This window comes from Lepus europaeus, chromosome 4 (assembly GCF_033115175.1).
Source record: "Lepus europaeus isolate LE1 chromosome 4, mLepTim1.pri, whole genome shotgun sequence".
Lineage (NCBI taxonomy): Eukaryota > Metazoa > Chordata > Mammalia > Lagomorpha > Leporidae > Lepus > Lepus europaeus.
This window is the reverse complement of record NC_084830.1, coordinates 19824370-19841477: the sequence shown is the minus strand read 5'-3', so window position 1 is coordinate 19841477 and position 17108 is coordinate 19824370. Positions and strand designations below refer to the sequence as shown.

Here is a 17108-nt window from a genome sequence, read left to right as displayed (position 1 = left end):
GGAGTCGCCGAGGGGACGCGGGTCCGGGCGCGGCGGGTGCCGGGCCAGCGAGCGCGCCCCGCGGCCCCGGGCCCGCCCCTCCACGTGGTCAGGATCAACAGTTTGTTGAGCTCATCAGTGACACCTTGAACTTTTCATAAAGAAAATGGGTATTGCACGCCGCGGGTTGGGCTGCGGCCGCCGAGCCGGGTCGTGCTTAATATTCAATGAGCTCGCTCGCGCCGCCCCCTCCTCTTCTCGCAGAAATTCCACCGAGTCCGTTACTGGGCTCGGACTTTCCAGTGAATGTCTGCTCCCCCCCCTCCACGCACACACACACACCTTGGCCAGGGACCAGTGCCTTTAGGGGTAGCCTCCCCCAGCCCCCAGCTCCCGGCTCAAAATGACACCGCGCCGGCGTCTCCGCGGGGCCCCAAGGCCACTTTGCAACTTTGCGCGGAGCCCGAGCCCGGCGGCGCCCGGCGGTGGTACCGTATGCAAATACGCATGCTGACGTTACAGATCATGTGGGTTTTGGCGTAGATTCCCCACTGATCGAGGCATTTTTTCCCCCTTTTTTTTCCCTTTTTTTTTTTTCTTTTAAAAATTTTGGCCACCGTCCTCCGTCCGGGGGCTTCCTCCGTCCGTCGGTCCGGCGGGCTGGCGGCCCCCCTTTCCCACGCCGCGACCGGGCGCCGCCGGGCAGCGGGGCCGTGGGTGGGAGCAGCAGTTCCATTTTGGAACCCGAGCCGCGTCTCGGCCCGGCCGGCGCCCGCCTTCCAGCCCCGGCGCAGGTAAGAAACTTCGCCCGCGCCGAGCACCCCCGGCCGTGCCGCCGCCCCGGGCCCGCTCGCCGGGCGCCGGCCGCTCCAGCCCCAACTTTCCCACCGCCGCCGCCGCCGCCGCTCCCCAAAACGCGCTGTTCATGGGACTTGGCCGTGTCCGTGATGAGGGGGTGGGGGGGTACGGGAGCAGGACCGGGGTGGGGGGGCGCAGGCTTTTTTTTTTTTTTTTTTTTCTGCTGGTGGGAAGAGAGGTGTGGATACGGAGAAGGAGGTTTAAAAAAAAAAAAAAAGAGTTTTGATTGCAAGTTTGGATAAACGGGAGGCAGACCGGGCAGGAGGGGAGGAGGAACAACATGTCTACGTTTCCCTATGTCGACATAAGCCACAAAAAAATATGGCGTCCGCTTTCGACAGGGCGTTACGTAGACCCGACTCTGTTTTTATTTATTTATTTCTCCCGTGGCCGGCGCCCTCCCTCCCCGGCCGAGCTGCGGCGCTTTGTGCCAGCGGGGCAGGTCCCGCGGGGACGCCCCCGGGACGCGGCCCGGGCTCGGCGGGGCGCGCGGGCAGCGGCGGGGGCTGCGCGTGCGGCCCGCGCCCCTCCGCGGTGACGACGCGCCGTGCGGTGGTGGCAGGAAGCCTGGCGCCGTGGGCTGAGGCTGCCTCGCCGCGCGGCCGCTCCCGGCGGCTGCAGGCAGGGGCGCGCCGCGCGCTACCTGACGGGGGGCAGGGCCGGGGCGCGCCGCGCGGCGCGGCGCTCAGGTGCCCGCGAGCCGGGCGGGGGGTCTGGGGACGGCGGGGGACCACGGGGGGTCCTGCGGTGCGCGCGGCCGCGGGAGCCCACGCTCGGCCCCTGCGCGGCCGCCCCACAAGAGGTTAATCTTTGTTGGTGTTGCAGCTTCTTTGTGGCTTCCCCAGGACTTGGTACCCTGGGCTTTGCAAACTTGCCCTTTTCCCAGCCGCTTTGCAGGAGGCTGCGGAGACGGAGCTGAGCGGAAAGTTGGAAGCCGGCGAGCATCACAGGACGATCCCTTTGGCCTCTTCGCTGTGCAGTGCTCGGAGGAGGAGGAGGAGGGGGCGGGGGAGGAGGAGAGCTGGTCAGGCAAGGGAGAAAACTGGACAGGGAAGCAAAGTTGTGATTTGCTCGGGCTTCGACCTGAGTGCTTGGCCAGTGGGGTCTCGGCTTCAGCTCTTTGGCCAGGGTCTTTTGTTTGGGGCGAGCAGGAGGAGGGGGCTGGATGAATACAGACTTTGCCTGGAGCCCTCCCCTTTTAAAGAGTTTGCTGGCTCAGCTTGGGCCTAAGAGATCCGTCTCCAGACCCTGGAGTCCTGCCCCTACCCACTACTGTCGTGATCCGGATCGCTTTCTCGCCAAGGACCCCAGGCAGGCCCTGTCGGGCAGGATCCCTTGGGGTCGCTCAGAATTACCACAACTGCCCTTGTAAGGCACACGGACACAGAGGAGCCAGCGCTCCTTCATGTGGCGCAGAAGGTTCTGAGGGTTCTTCCGGGCTGGAGTCAAGAGGTGACTTCGTCTTTATGAGGGCAGCGGCGGGTGTATGGAGTTCACTCCCGGGGCAGCAGTATCAGGAAGCATTTAGATGATGACCAAGTGGAATAAATATCTTGTAAAATGGTGTGTTTAATAGGAAAAAAAAAAAATAGATGCATGGAGCCGTCAGGTGGTTGAATGGATGAACATAAAGATCTGATTTCAGTTTATAGGCAAAGTCACACAAAGCTATATTCACATCCTTTTCTTTAAGGCCAGAGGAGGGGAAGTCCACAAGTAACACTGCATTGTGGCCTGGGAGGCGTGGGACTGCCATTGCTGGTCAGAGAGGCCCGGCTCCTGCACGGTTCTCACGCCTGCCTTGCTTTCTGATTCTTAGCTGTGTTTGATGCCAGCTAAGGACTCACCTGAAGTTAACAACCCTAAGGGGAGCCTTCAGGACGCCAAGGGTTTAGGGCCGATCAGCTGTGTTGGGGGGGGGGGGGGGCGCTTGAAAATGTTTGTGAAAAAGAGAATTAAGAGCTAAGCCTGTTTTGGTGCAGAACGTATGAAATCCATGCAGAGTTATGTTTTCGTAATAACGCATGTTCTGTAAAGTTTTGCAGACCCGCTAGTATTAACTCATCCTTGTTGAAAAGAGAAACCATTGAGAAGGACGCTGTTGGTTGGCGATGGTGCGGCCATGCAGATGGGAGGACCTTGATGCGCCGGGTGACTCCCGCCCCCACTGTCTTCCACTTTGGGGCCATGTGGTTCCGCAGGATGCTGTGCATTTAGCAAAGAGAATAATGGCGATGTTTGGTAACAGTTGCTACCACTTCCTGCTAACAGTGTGCCAGGCCTGGTGCTGTATGTTTTACCTGCTGCTCGCCGTAGTCCCGTACGCTAAGTGCTGTAATCATCCCCAGTGTGCAGAGAGGAAGCTGAAGTTCAGAGAGGGGAAGAAACTTGACCAAGCCAGACAGCAGAAAGCAAGTCAGGCCTGACTTTGTTATCTTAACCCACTCGCCTCGTAGCAGCTCCCCAGATATGGGAAGTCGTGGTCAAGAGTGGGAACGTATAGTGCCAAGTACAGGTGGGAAAACAGAACCTGTAGCTGCTGCCCTGGGAGCCGAACCCAGGCATTTCCCTGGATTTCATTGTCTTTTCATTTATTTAGCAGCTATTAGCGGTTCACTTATTCATTCAGCTACCACCATTGAGTACTTTCCTATGCTGGGCACCGTCCTGAGTGCTTACATCTTCGCGGCAACCCTGCCACATAAGTCCTCTCGTTCTCTCTCTTTTGTAGATAAGCAAATGCAGGCAGAGAGGTTAGCAACTTGGAGAGAGTGTCAGCCCCTGGGGACATGGGCAGCCCGTGGTGTGCAGTGCCAGACGTGGTGCACCGTCCCAGACGTGGCAGAGACGCTAGGCAAACAGAGCCCCCTGGCTTTGGCATAGAGCCCTCTCCAGGCACTCGTGGACGCTGGTGGGATAGAGACCCCCTAGCTCTAGGCGGTTGAAGCAGATCAGCAGGGGACCCTCATTAGGGCGCGTCAAGCAGGATTAAACAAATGCAGTAATTGTGAACGGTAACCGCCGTGGAAGCACCAGGAAGGGCTCAGAGGGAACCGGGGAGGGTCTCCCTGAGCCATGGACGAAGAGCAGCCTTGTCTGGAGCTGGTTCAGACATCATTGCATTCAGCTGCTGGTCACAGAAACCCACAGCACCAATGACTTAAGCAGATAGAGGCTTCCTTGTGTCAGACAAGCAACGGGGTCGGTAGGATGATGCCTCAGCTGTGCTGTCGGGAACACAAGCTATGTCTTCCCGCTCCGCCATCCTTACAGGGTGTGGTTTGTCAGCTCATGGTAGTAAGATGGCTGCTGCATCTCCAGGCCTCACATCTGCATTCCAGGAAGAGAAAAAAAGGATGAAAGTGGCCTGGAGAGCTTTGGCCCTGTTATGTTGGGCAAGGGACCTCTGTCCTTAGCTGATAGACCAGAGCTGTGCCATGTGGTGACCCACACCTGCCAGGGAGAGGCAGCCAAGTGTTTTTGATGGGACCCATTATTGCCACAAACAAGTTGAGGCTCACTGTGTAAGGCAGGGGGGTGAATGGCAGAGCAGTTGCTGACTGGGTAGGAAGAGCACTGGATGCCAGCAATGCGGACAGACTGCAGGAAGCAGACAGAGGGACATAGGGGAGAGGTGTAACAAGAGGTGAGACCAGACGGGGAGGGGGGTACACAGCAGGCTGGCTTTTAACCTAAAGGTACCGGGTTTTAGGAAAAGGGCAAGGCTTAGACTGATAGCAGTAGGCCTTATGTGGATGAACCAGCTCGCTGTTTACTTGAAATAGAAAGTCTGGAAAGCTGTCACCAGGGCACCAATCTTGCCTTAGGACAAAAAGAGAAGCTGGAAAGGAGAAAGCAGTGGGGCTGGTGGGCATATTTCCTCTTAGGCTCTATCAAGGAGGAGCCAAGATTCAAGGAGCTCGCCTTCCACAGTATTTCAGTGACACTGAACCGGCTTAGAGGAGGCCCCGATCCCTGCCTGCACACCACACTGGCCTTTGTCTTGGCCTTCGGGACTTCCGGGTCCTGGCCGCAGCTCCACTGCTCAGCGGCTGAATTTGGCCACGAGCCTCACCTTTGCTTTAAATCGAGGGAATGATGTCACAGGGCCCCTGAGGCCTTCCTCACGCTGAATTTCTCCGGCGTGGGCCGCCATCCCTTACCCTCTCAGCTCATTTTATGAGCTATTGCTTTCCCCTCTCTCAGTCTCCTTGTCTCGAAAATGGATGCTGTTCTGGGAGCTGTCGTGGGGCTGTCGTGAGGCTCAGAAGAAATGATGAAGGGGTTTGGACAGTACCTAGTGTGCAGATTGCACTCAGCAATTGTCACCACCGGCGTCACTGCCAGCACCTCTAGGAAGTGACTTTATCGTATCCTTGAAGTGCCAAGTAATTAACATGCATAGATTTTATTAACAAGCCCAGGACCCTGACTGTCCCTGTCTCATTGCTATTCTCCTCCTATCCTCCTGCCACTCCCCCCTCCACCCCCCTTCCCCATGTGCAGCGGTCCCCTGGCAAATCCAGGCAGCTACTGAAATGGTAAGCCGTATTGAGAATGTCACGGTGAGACCCTGGCGATCAGGTCCTGTAATGTGCTGTGTCATGGTCAAATCCAGAGCGCACAGTTCTGGAAGGATGCGTCGTTATACACCTGCCCCCTCTGGTAGACAATCAGGTGGGTGTTGTTTTCAGTATTGACGAAGTAGTTTCATTTCTAACTGGGAAAAAAAAAAAAAAAAAAAAAAAAACCTCTTGTTTCCCCCACTCCCACCCGCACCCTTCTCTGACTCCCCCAACCTACACTGAACAGGTTGTGATTTTTAAGAACAACCACCCACAATCTGCTTCCTGTTCTCAGGCCTGTAGTCTTGCATTTAGGAAGGGCTGGTTGGTTTTGGGATATGTGGGACAGGCCCCAAGGAGAAAGACAGCCCTGACAGCAGGACCTCAATGTCCACTCGGACTTTAAGGTGTACTGAATCCCAGCCTCTCCTTACCCACCAGTGGACAATTTACCCCTCAGGATCCACAGTTCCACCCTTGTGCCTCACCCCCTCCCTCCTCCTAGTACTAGAAACACCAGTGGCCATGAATTGTTGTTACACAGTGTTTCACTGCAGTAGTAGTTGACACATAACAGAATCTGCAGTGAATGAAACTCCAGCTCTAGATCGGTGGTGGATTGGTAGTTATGGGTGTTACCCAGGCATTCGCTTTGGTTAAAGGGGTATGTGGTATATTTTAGGGGTGCATAGGCTTGGTTTTCAGATGGAAGTGGGAAGCCTACGCTGGATTTATCTAGCAGAGGGAAGCCATCAAAGTCCTGGGCTCCATTCAGAGTCAAGTTCAGTGTGGGCACTGGATGTGTACATCCCTGGGGCCTCGGGCAGTGGCCGCATGGAGTTCGCTCAGGGCCCACTTCTGCAGCTGAAGGGGCCTGCTGTTGAGAAGGGTTCTGAATGAGAGCTCCTGGGTTCTGCTGGGTCTGGCTGGATACCTGCAGCTGCTGGGCTCCAAACCCCTGCAGAGCACCGAGAGGAGAGCAGTGGAGGGGGAGGCAGCGTGCACACAGGCACGCATGGGCTGTCAAAAGTGACAGTTTGAACCAGTGTTGCAGAAAGACTTCAGGAGCACGCTCATGGGGGGGCCTGCCACTTGGGTCCCCACAGCCATCTCTGCGCCGACAGCCTTGTCCACTCCGTCTGGTGAAGCTAAGCCAACAACAAAGCTCCCTCCACACCCAGACACACCATTTGCACGCGGTGTCTGCACCCTAGGAACAGCAGCAGTTCCTGAAAGCCGGGCACTCTGCGGATGCTTTCCCTTCCCTGTGTCGTCTCACCTGAGCACGGGCAGTGCTGTGAGCCTCCTTTGAAAGACAGGAACCAGAGCTCAGAGTTCCCATCCTTGCTCAAGATCAGCAGAGTCAGGATTCAAACTCACCCAGTCTATCTATAAGCGCCGGGACAGTCTGATTGCTTGTCCACTATGGGGTGTCAGGGTGTGTGTGTGTGCATGCATGCTTGTGTGTGCAAGACAGCATTTCATCAAAACAGAAACAAATTCCAGATCGGTGCCTATTATTTATAGCACCCACCAGCATCTCCACCCTCCAAACCCATACAGTGCTGCAGCCTCTGTCAGTGTGTGTAACAGAATGTTGGGGGTGGGGAGAGGAGAGGCAGGCAGGTACCACACCTTCTCCACCCTCCCCCTCTTTGGGCTAGAGGGAAGGAATCCCAGTGGGCTAAGGCTGCAAAGTTTGAGCCTGGGGAGAAAGTGGGTGCTACTTGCGGGCGGCTGAACAACCTCACCAGCCAATGGGGGCAGGGGGCGGAGGGAGCAGGCGTCGGGAGGTGGAGAATGGCTGTGTTGCTGTTTTTATACAATAAAAGAGGATCATTGTAATTGGGAGCCTTTGACTGCTAACACGTCTGCCTATGGCTCTCTCCAGCTGCAGAGCCATTTAGTTAAACAGCGCACAGAAAACTCCTTTCAGCTGATATTACGTTCCTGCTGTTCTTAAAATACGAGTCTGGGCTGAATTGCTCCAGCGACAAAGCCATCTGAGGCTCCCCCAGCCCCTGGGTGTGCCCAGAGTCCCTGCGGGATCTCCACGGCCTGTGGAGGGTGATGTGTACACGTTGTTTTCACTTGCATGGCACCCCCGTCTTTTGGAAAACAGATTCTCGAAGCCGATTCGCAGAGAGCGGATATCACGGCCAAGTTGTTTATAGTGGGTGGTGGCCCGGAGGGAGAGGCTAGAACTGGAGCACTGGGTGGGGAGTGGCTTTGCTTTTCTGGAGGGGGGCTGTTTAATTGAGGGCTGCGGAGCTGGACAGACACCATCCCCCGGCCAAGAAGTGGAGGGGAAGGGATGGCTTCCAGGCAGGCTGTAACCTCTCCTAATAGAGAGCTCAGCGGTTTCATTACTCTGTAGAACTGCCTGTTACTTTCTTCCGGGGGACTCTGTGTTACAAAGTTGATGCTGAGCATGCATTGAACTTCTGCCAGAGACAAGTAGTCTAGGAGAACTCAGAAATTTCACATTGTTGCCCAGATGCAGGGTCCTCCCAGCGGAAGCAGGGAAGAGGTAGCGCTGGTCACTTGGAGGCTGTTGGTGCACAGTGCAGAGACGCAGGGCTGGGTTGGACAGAGTAAAACCGGGCAGGCCTAACTCTGACACTTCGAGCAGTGGGATTCAGGAGTCTCCTGGAGCTATGTCTTACGTCCCCTGGGATGAGCGGGGGTGGGGGTGCAGGGTATGGGGTGGAGCTAATGGCAACAGGGCACATCAGTAGGATCAGAGAACGCTCCAACTTGGAGACACTTTAGGGGTCTCCTAGTCCAGCGTATGGAAACAGTCCCCAGACGGCAAGGGAATTGGCGCACGGTTACTCCATCCCATGGCAGAGTCTTGTTTGCTTCTTCTAAATGTATAGTCAAGCTGACGGCCCTTCTGTTCTTCCGCCTTCACTGACCAGCCAGCTCACCCCCATGCCTTCCCTTCCCTTTCCATTCCTCTTTCCAGCCAGTACTCACTGAGCACCTGCCAGAATAAGAAAACAGGGTCCCCCACCCTCTGCAAGTGCAGCCGTGGGTGCTTAACCACTGCACGAACATTCTAGCCCTCACCTGACGCCATCAGCACAATTCTGGGAGCTTTTTGTGGCTATGCTCATGACAGTCCTGTCACCCCACTTAACACACGAAGAAGCTCAAGAGTGGGAAGTCCTTTGTCCAAGGTTCTGGAAGCCAGGCAGCCTGATGCCACACCTGGTATGCCCAGGGCCTGGGCACTTGCACTCCCTCCTACCCTCCTTGCACCTGGCCTCCAGCAAGAGAGCTGAGGCCTCTCCCTCCACAGATTAGAACTGGAGCCTGAGCCACTCAAGGGCGGGCGTGCACTCAGGACTTGGCTGAGGGCTTCTTTGTCCACGGTTTTTTCCACTTCGTTGAATGCACCAGGTGCCCTCACACCATGGCCCGTGGCATCTGTACTGCAGCCCCTCTGAGTGGGGGTGTGAAGGGCAGAACCAGAGTGCAGACACAGGTCTCTGCAACCCAAGACTTGAAGAGACTTATCCACAGGAGGCACCATGCCTGTGGCGGCTGCTGCAGCCAGCACCAGCTGACTAGCAAACCGGGGTGGGGCTGAGCAGGGCCCTTAGGGATACAGACTCACTGGTGACTTGGCTGATGGGTCCCCCAACATTCCCCTAAAAACAAAGGAACGTTTAGGCAATGTAGGCGACCTTGAACTGAGCAACCGATACCTCTTTAAGCACGGTATTTAGCAGCAAGGATGACCTAGGGGATTCTCGCTGTGTGTTGGGCATTGCGCCCCTCTGTGCCATAGGCATTGTCATTGGCCCCATTTCTGTAAAATTTGCATATCCTAAAAGACACCCATTTAAGTGTACGCTTTATTGATGGTTAGCATGTTTACCGAATTATGAAATCATTACCACAACATGACTTCAGAGTGTTTTTATCCTCCCAAGGAGACACCCTGTGTACCCATTAGCAGTCACTCTCCATTCCTCTCTCCTTCCTGCCCCCGCCCTCCTCACCGCAGCCCTGGGCAACCACTAATCTACGTTCTATCCCCATAGTTGCCTTTTCTGGACATTCCATATACATGGGATCAGGTAATACGTCGTCTTTTTTGTTTCTGACTTCCTCTCTTAAAAAAAAATTTATTTATTTGAGAGGCAGAGTTACAGAGAGAGCAGAGGCAGAGAGAGAAGTCTTTCATCCACTAGGTCTCTCCCCAGATGGCCACAATGGCCAGAGCTGCACCAATCTGAAGCTAGGAGCCAGGAGGCTCCTCCAGGTCTCCCATGCAGGTGCAGGGGCCCAAAGACTTGGGCCATCCTCCATTGCTTTCCCAGGCCACAGCAGAGAGCTGGATGGGAAGTAGAGCAGCTGGGACCCAAACTGGCACCCATAGGGGCTGCTGGCACTGCAGGCAGCAGCTTCACCTGCTACGCCACAGTGCCGCCCCCTCTGATTTCTTCCAATGAGCATCATGCTTTGGAGGCCCAAGAACGTGCACAGTGTCTCACTCCTTTCCATTGGCAGGTGGCGTCCCATTGTGTGGACATTTCACATTCTGTCACCTGTTTGCCAGCCGCTGGGCAGTCAGGCTGTTTCTGCTCTTCGGTGGTCATAGCAATGCTGCTGCGAGCATGTGTGGACGAGTGTTTGTGTGGACGAGGGTTCTCTGCTCCCTGCGAGTGATGACTGTCTCGGAGTGGAGCTGAGTTCCTAGATCGTAGGGTAACTCCGGGTTTGATTTTGGGAGGACTTCCAGGCTGCTCTCCCCCAGGGCTGTGCCACTTTACACTCCCACCAGCAGTGTGTCTGATTTCTCCACAGCCTCCCTGACTTGGACATTGTCATTAGCCCCATTTTACAGGGGGAGGAAACTGAGGTGCAGGGAAGGGAGGAGGCGTGGCTAGAGAGTAGAGGAACAGGATCACACACTAGTCTGGCCAGTTATATGGGGCCAGGACTAGGGTAAGGCTGATGAGGGGCAAAACTTAAGGAAGCACCCACTCTCTGGCTTGTACAAGTGCAGGGCTGGTATCTGAGAGGCATCACCTCTTTAAATAATGCTTCCTGGTTGCTTTGTTTGCCACTTAGCTCATCCTTGTCCCAGGATAGGGCACTGTTCTCAGTGCTGGGGGTGAGCGGCTACCCAGATGACCATGTCGCTGCCCCTTCCCCGGAGGTACTCGGTCCAGCTGGAGCCCTACAGGGGGAATCTACCTGTGAAGGACTCAGCCCAGTGCCTGGCACTGAAGCAGTTCCCTGGAGATGCTGGCTGGGGTTGTCATTGTTGTTGCCGTGTCTTGACCCTAGGGGCTCTGAGCCTGTCTCTGAGTCACTGGGATTTGAGGGACAATTAAATGCTTTGTACCTGTGACTGGTGGAGCCCCACCTACACTGCAGGAGAGGAGGGGCGGTCAACCTGGTGACCAGGAAGTAGCCCAGGGTGAAGGCATGTAGACAACCAGGCTCTCCTCTGACTCCCTGGCTCCTGCCCTGAAGCGTGAGCCCCAGCCACAGAGCCCAGCACCAGCTCCTGTCTAGCTCCCGGGTGCCTTTTGCTGGACAGCAGAGTGTCCATGACTGGCTCTGTCCTTTCCAAAGCCAGAATGCAACCCTTGCACTCCCCCAGTACAAAAAACTACCTGCCGTATCATCATTGTGGGGATAGGGTAAGCCCAGGATGGGATGGCCTTGGGTCCTTTCGGAGGCATGAACACTCCCTTGGCTTTCCCCAGCTGGGAGTAAGAGCCCCGTGGTGGCCTCATCTATAACCAGCTTCCCCTGCCGGTCTTTAGGGTTTGGGGCATGGAGGGGGCCACTGTTTGATCCATGCCAGGAAATGTAGGGGTTGATCTTGAGGTTTCTGGGTGGAGAAGAGATGGCTCAGTTACAAACCTATAGACATGGAAAGGATGGGCACGCTCTTGCTTAGTTGGACAGAGGTCACACACCACTTCTGCACGTGGCTTAGATGGACCCACTCTTAGTAACAGGAGCTCAGGGGGCCCTGCCTCTGTTAGCAAACTTGTACCACCTGCTGCCTCCCTCCCACTCGTACCCCCCAGCCCGGCACCCTTGAGCAGGGGGCTGTCAGAATCCTGCTGCCTCCTGCTATCCGCCAGCAGCTGCACCTACGTGCTGATGCTGGGGTGAGACCTGGAGCTTGCTGGACTCCCACATCTCCCCAGCCCCCAGAGCACCAAGCCTTGGCTGAATGGTTGCTCAATACGTAGCTGCTGAACTGATAAATAGAACTGAACACCAGAGAGTCTGCATGTGTGCTGCGGGTGTTGAAATAGGAGGGTGACATCATGCTGGTCTCAACTGCCCAGAAGTGAAAAGAAACTTCAGGGTTGATTTTTGCATCTGATTTTTTTTTAAATAAAAGGAAAGGAGGAAGTCTTATTGGAAGGAATGCATGTTGTGTCACCTGTCATCAACCTCTTCCTTCCTCACTTCTGCTAGCATGTGGTTCTATAGCAGCAGATTCATTAAGGTTTCACTCTCTTCCTAGAAACTTCCCCTGGTTTCTGGTTTCCCAGAGAACACAAACCCAAGTGCTTTCAAGGGCTTTGCATGTGGCATCAACAGCAAAGGGGTTGAGGGCAGAGTGCTAGGAAGTGGTGGGGAGTGGGTCAAAGCAGGAAGCATTCGCCCCATCTAAAGGTACTCAAAAAAATTTTAATGAACTCCACAGTCCCCTCTCCAACATGCACATTAATAATTTCTGACTGCCAAGATCAAGTCCAAATGCATGACCCTGGCATGGTGGCTCTTTGAAAGGTGACCCCTGCCTGCCAGGCACATTTTCTGTACGTCTTTCCCCACTTGTGCCAGATTCCCCACGATGATACCAGGTTGATTCCTGAGCCCCAAGGCACCGTCCCCTCACCTCTCTCCTCTTCCCAGAAAGCCACATACCTCAGGCTCAGCAAAACTTATTTGTTCCTCTCCAGAGGTACTTCCCTGAGGAGCCAGTGTGCTATGGAAATAGACCAGTAGAAGTCTTAGCAGATTTTCATCTGCTTACACGTCTACACGTATCTCCCTGAAAAACTCTGAGCCGCCACTCTTCCACCAAAGGGAACACTGCTCGTCTGTCTCCGGGTTCCCAGAACCAGCACAGGCTGGCCCACCTTCTAGGCTCAAGATGAAGGTCTGTGGAATGACGGGATGCTTTTGTGAATGGGAAAGGGGCTTTCTCCCCAGGCCTGTGTGGAGGGCTGTGCTGGGTTAGCACAGGTGCCGAATGGGTTCCCGCTCTCTGCTGCCCCTGCTGGCCGGTCCTTGTCACCACCTGGAAGGACGGTCCCTGGACCATTTCACAACAGGAAGCTGTCAGGGCAGCTTCCGTCCCGGGCAGGATTTGTGCCAGGTTTGGGAACTCTTGGCCAAGTCTGCCAACCTGCCTGGCTCCCTGGCCCAGCTGTGCTGCCTCGTCTTAACAGCTGGATCTGGGAGATCTGGGCCCCTTCCCCGCTTTGGGTTGGCCTTGCTCTCTGTTTCCTGTCGGGAGCACCATCCCTGTCTTCCTGCATCCTTGTGGTATCTTTCCACTACTTCCAAGAGTAAACATTGTTTTGATAGAGCCTAAATGTGAGACCAAGCGCTTCTTCACAGTGGTGAGGAGGAAGGAAGGAAACATAGTGAGTGCCTGCGACTTGGCAGCCGTTGACTCAAGTACGTTGTATGCTTTGCTTTGTGCTGGTCAATCCTCCCAGCTACACCCACTTGCTTAGGTATTTCTACCCTCATGGTAGAAATGTTTATACCCATTTATACCCAGATTGAGGCTTCAAGAAAGTAACTTGTCCAAGAGACACCATTAATGACAGAGGTGGGATCTAAAGCCAGGTCTAGGAGTGAACGCTTGGCACAACACTTAAGATGCTGCTTAGGATGACTGCATCCCATATCAGAGTGCCTGGATTTGAGTCCTGGCCCCACCCCCAAGTCCAGCTCCATGCTGATGGGCACCCTGGGAGGCAGGAGGTGATGGCTCCAGTAGTTGGGTCTCTGCTACCCACATAGGAGACCTGGATGGAGTTCCAGACTTGCAGCTTTAGCTTGGCCACTTCTGGCAGACATTTGGGAAGTGAACCAAAGGAGAGGCTCGCTCGCGCTCTCTCTCTCTCTCTCTCTCTCTGCCTTTCAAATCAATAAATAATGATTAAAACTGTGGCCAAGTGGCATCTGAGCCCATGTACTGCCCCATCACCATGCTGGGCAATGCAGACAGGTTGTAAGGATTCTGTGTTGGGTCCTTGACAAGGACACAGAGACCCTGGCCGGGCTTTCGCTCCAGACCACCACCAGCCTGGAATTAGTCCAAGAGCATCTTTTTATTTCCCTTTGAAGGCACTTGCTGGCACTAATGCAGCTCCCTTTTCTGAAAACATGTGTCCTCTTGCACTTTTGTCACCAACTGTTTACCCCCTGTGGGAGTGAAGACAAAAATGCCTATCACAAGAGAGAAGGGGCCAAATTTACTAAATCTTAATACTCTTACTGGCGTACTTAGGCAATAGGAGAAGTGGCCCTGAGATTCCAGCCTAGTGTGTGTGGTGTATGTATGTGTGTGTATAACAGAGAATAACAGGCCACTCTGACAAAGGTGCAGTACGCCTCTGGGATGCGCACTGCATGGAATGTATGAGTCAGGTTGAGCTAAGCTGCGATGCTCAGCTCCTGACTCCCAGTGGCTTCATCCAGCAAGGTCTGTGTCTTTGTCTCCTGAATCCCAGGGAGCTTTCCTCCACACTGTGACTCAGGGATCCAGGCTGCCAACATTTTGGAGCCGCCTCATTGGAAATAGTTGACTTCCAGGCTGCTGGAGCAGGGGGAAAGAGGAATGTGACACTCTCGAAGGTGTCACTTCTGCTCTCACCACCCCACCTAACTGCCAGGAGCCCAGCACACTCCGGGCAGCACGGGAACGGCTGGCAATGAGCTGCTGCTTCTGCACAGCAAAGCCCCTGCTGCCTGGGAGGCTTCAGGAATCGCTGCTCTCGGCCTGTGTCCTGCTCCGTGCAGCAAGGCTACCAGAAGGCCACTTTCCCCCAACCAGGCTCCCGCTGTTCCATAATCATGGCTCTTGAAGGGGGAGCCAGGCCTGCAAAGAATATCCATGGCAAAGGCCACACCTGAATGGGCAACGCTGGATGCTTGGTCCGGTACCCTTGTTGGCTCTATGGACAGCACTCAATTGACCCTCCCAAAGACATATGGGAGGAGCTGTCCCAGTGATCTGAAAGGCCACCAAGCATTTTTTTTAAAAATTTACAGCCTATTTGCTTTTCTTGTATTTTGAAGAACACCATTACAATTTGCTCTTACATTGAGCATCCAATCTGGCATAAAGAAAATTAACATTTAATGAGCCCCTAATTACTGTCAAGCACTAATGATGCTGAGTTTAACAATAGTGATGCTAATGGCTAGCGCTCACCAAGAGGGTTCCCTGTGCCTGCGCTTCCTAGTACTGCACATACTAACTTGTGCCCCCTACCCGACAAGGTCCTTACTGTCCCTTTCCCCCCAAGAGGGACCCTGTTATCTGCATGGGATAATCGATGAGAAAACTGAGGCGCTGAGAGGTGAAGAAACCAGGCCGGGAAGGGGCAGAGCCAGGCTCCCCAGGCTGGTCTGGCTGTTGATGTTTGCAAGTACGTGGGGGTTGCAGAAAAGGCCAGGGATGAGACACCAGTGCCTGAGAGCTTCCCGTGCACTGAGCGGGACCTAGACATTCCTATGTCCCAAGTGTTCGGGAGACGGGACACTTTGCTCATCCAGGAGCTATTCCAGCACCTACCACCAAACACTGGGAATACCAGAGGTGGGGGAGACTACTTGCAGTGTAGATGGGTTCGCTTCTCTGTGGAAGTGCCTAGATTATTTAAAGGGCCTTGAAAGACAACTTTAGAACCTTGATCCCAGCCTCCTGCCCAGGAATGGTTGTGAGTTCGAGTTTTTGCCTCTGACAAAGTTGCGTGGGGCAGGTGGGCTCTGACTGGGGAGTCAGGACCCTGTGCAACCAACTGAGCGTGTGATCAGCCAATCCTGTGGCAGCCGCTTGTGCAGTAGTTCCCCGTGGTGAACAGCCAGCCAACGAGCTATGGAAGCCAGCATCTAAGAGCCTCTAGACCAACACCTTGAGAGACTGTCCTTTGGCTACTTTAGCGTGTCTCTGGGGCCCTTGCTGTGGCGCAGTGCCGGCATCCCATGTGGGCACTGGTTGAAGTCCCGTCTGCTCCACTTCCCATCCAGCTCCCTGCTGACACCACTGAGAAAGCAGAAGAAGGTGGCCCAAGTGCTTGGGCTCCTGCACCTAGGAAGGAGACCTGAATGGAGCTCCTGGCTCCTGGCTTCAGCCTGGCCCAGCCCTAGCTGATGTGGCCGTTTGGGGAATGAACCAGCAGATGGAAGTTCTCTCTCTCTCTCTCTCTCTCTCTCTCTCTCTCTGCTTTTCAAATAAGTAAATATTTTTTTTAAAAATTTTCTGAGTGTTACAGCTAGCAGTTAAGATGCTGTTTGGGACGCCTGCATCCCATGTTGGAGTGCCTGGGTTCAAATTCTGTCTCTGCTCCCAGTTCCAGCTTCCTACTAATGTACACCCTGGAAGGCAGCAGGTGATGGCTCAAGTACTTGGTTGCTGCCAGCCACATGGGAGACTCAGGCTGTTTCTGTTTCCCAGCTTCATCCTGGCCGAGCACCAGCTTTGGCAGGCATTTGGGGAGTGAGCCATTGGATAGGCGCTTTCTTTCTCTTTGTCTCTGTCTCCACCCATCTCTGTCTCTCTGCCTCTCATGTAAATAAAATAAGCGCATTAATTTTTTTCCTGTTTCTGCACTAACACTCCTTCCAAAATAACAAAGGATCACACAAACAGGGCTTCTCCTGCTCTGGGCTCCCGTTAGATGTTCAGGATGTCAAGCTTTACCCCTGTCTGCCCTTGACTCTTTGGCAGATGTCACCCCTGTAGTGCCCAGGGCGGTAGCAGCCTCATCTCCCACCATGCTCTGGGGTCAAGGCTGGGGTGGATCTTCCTCGTGGCAGAGAAGGGAAACCACACCCACAGCCGGGAGTGTGCGGCTGGCTCAGGAACTTGGGCTGGAACCTTGAACTGCTGGAACCTTGAACTTTCTGCTCGTGCCTCTCTGTGAGACTCCCTAAAACACTTGACAGAAACATGGAATTCAAACGTAAATTTATTTTGGCGAAAAGAAATTTTTAAGTCAGTGCATAGTTTTTTTCATAGTGCACATATTTCCATGAACTTTGGGAGGCCATGATACATGTGGATTTCAATTTTCTGTTTTGCAGTGAGATCAACTCATCTCTTCTAACTCCGCTGCCACAGACTTTTTTGGAGCACCCTGGTGTTTTGCTATTTTCTCGGTGTGTGTGTGTGTGTATGTGTGTGTGTGTCAGAATTTCACGCCGTGTTCTGGGACAGAGCTCATTGTTGACAATTTGGGGGAGGGCTGGAGTTGGGTAGGATAAAAATCCAGTATCCTTTGGCTGAATTTTATCTTTGTTAGCACCTGGTTGACATATTGGAGTTTAGGTCCCAGAAAGTAAGGCTGTGACTTGCTTATCTCAGGGGGCAGAGGGCTTGGTTACGGTCCTAGCCAAGGCTGCTGGGCTGCAGCTCCAACTGAGAGGCTGCTGCAGGAGGCTGCTTGGCTTCGTCCTGCACTGTGTGAAGCTTCC

The 17108-nt window shown here is 54.3% G+C and overlaps 1 protein-coding gene across 1 annotated transcript in view; it reads left to right on the top strand.

Moving 5' to 3' along the window:
• The first annotated feature begins 455 nt into the window (after window positions 1-455).
• Window positions 456-17108, top strand: part of ZHX2 (zinc fingers and homeoboxes 2) — a 152977-nt gene continuing 136324 nt past the window's right edge. The window contains exon 1 of the mRNA XM_062188047.1: window positions 456-773. The gene's annotated coding sequence lies outside the window, so the exon portion shown is untranslated. The remainder of the gene's footprint in view (window positions 774-17108) is intronic.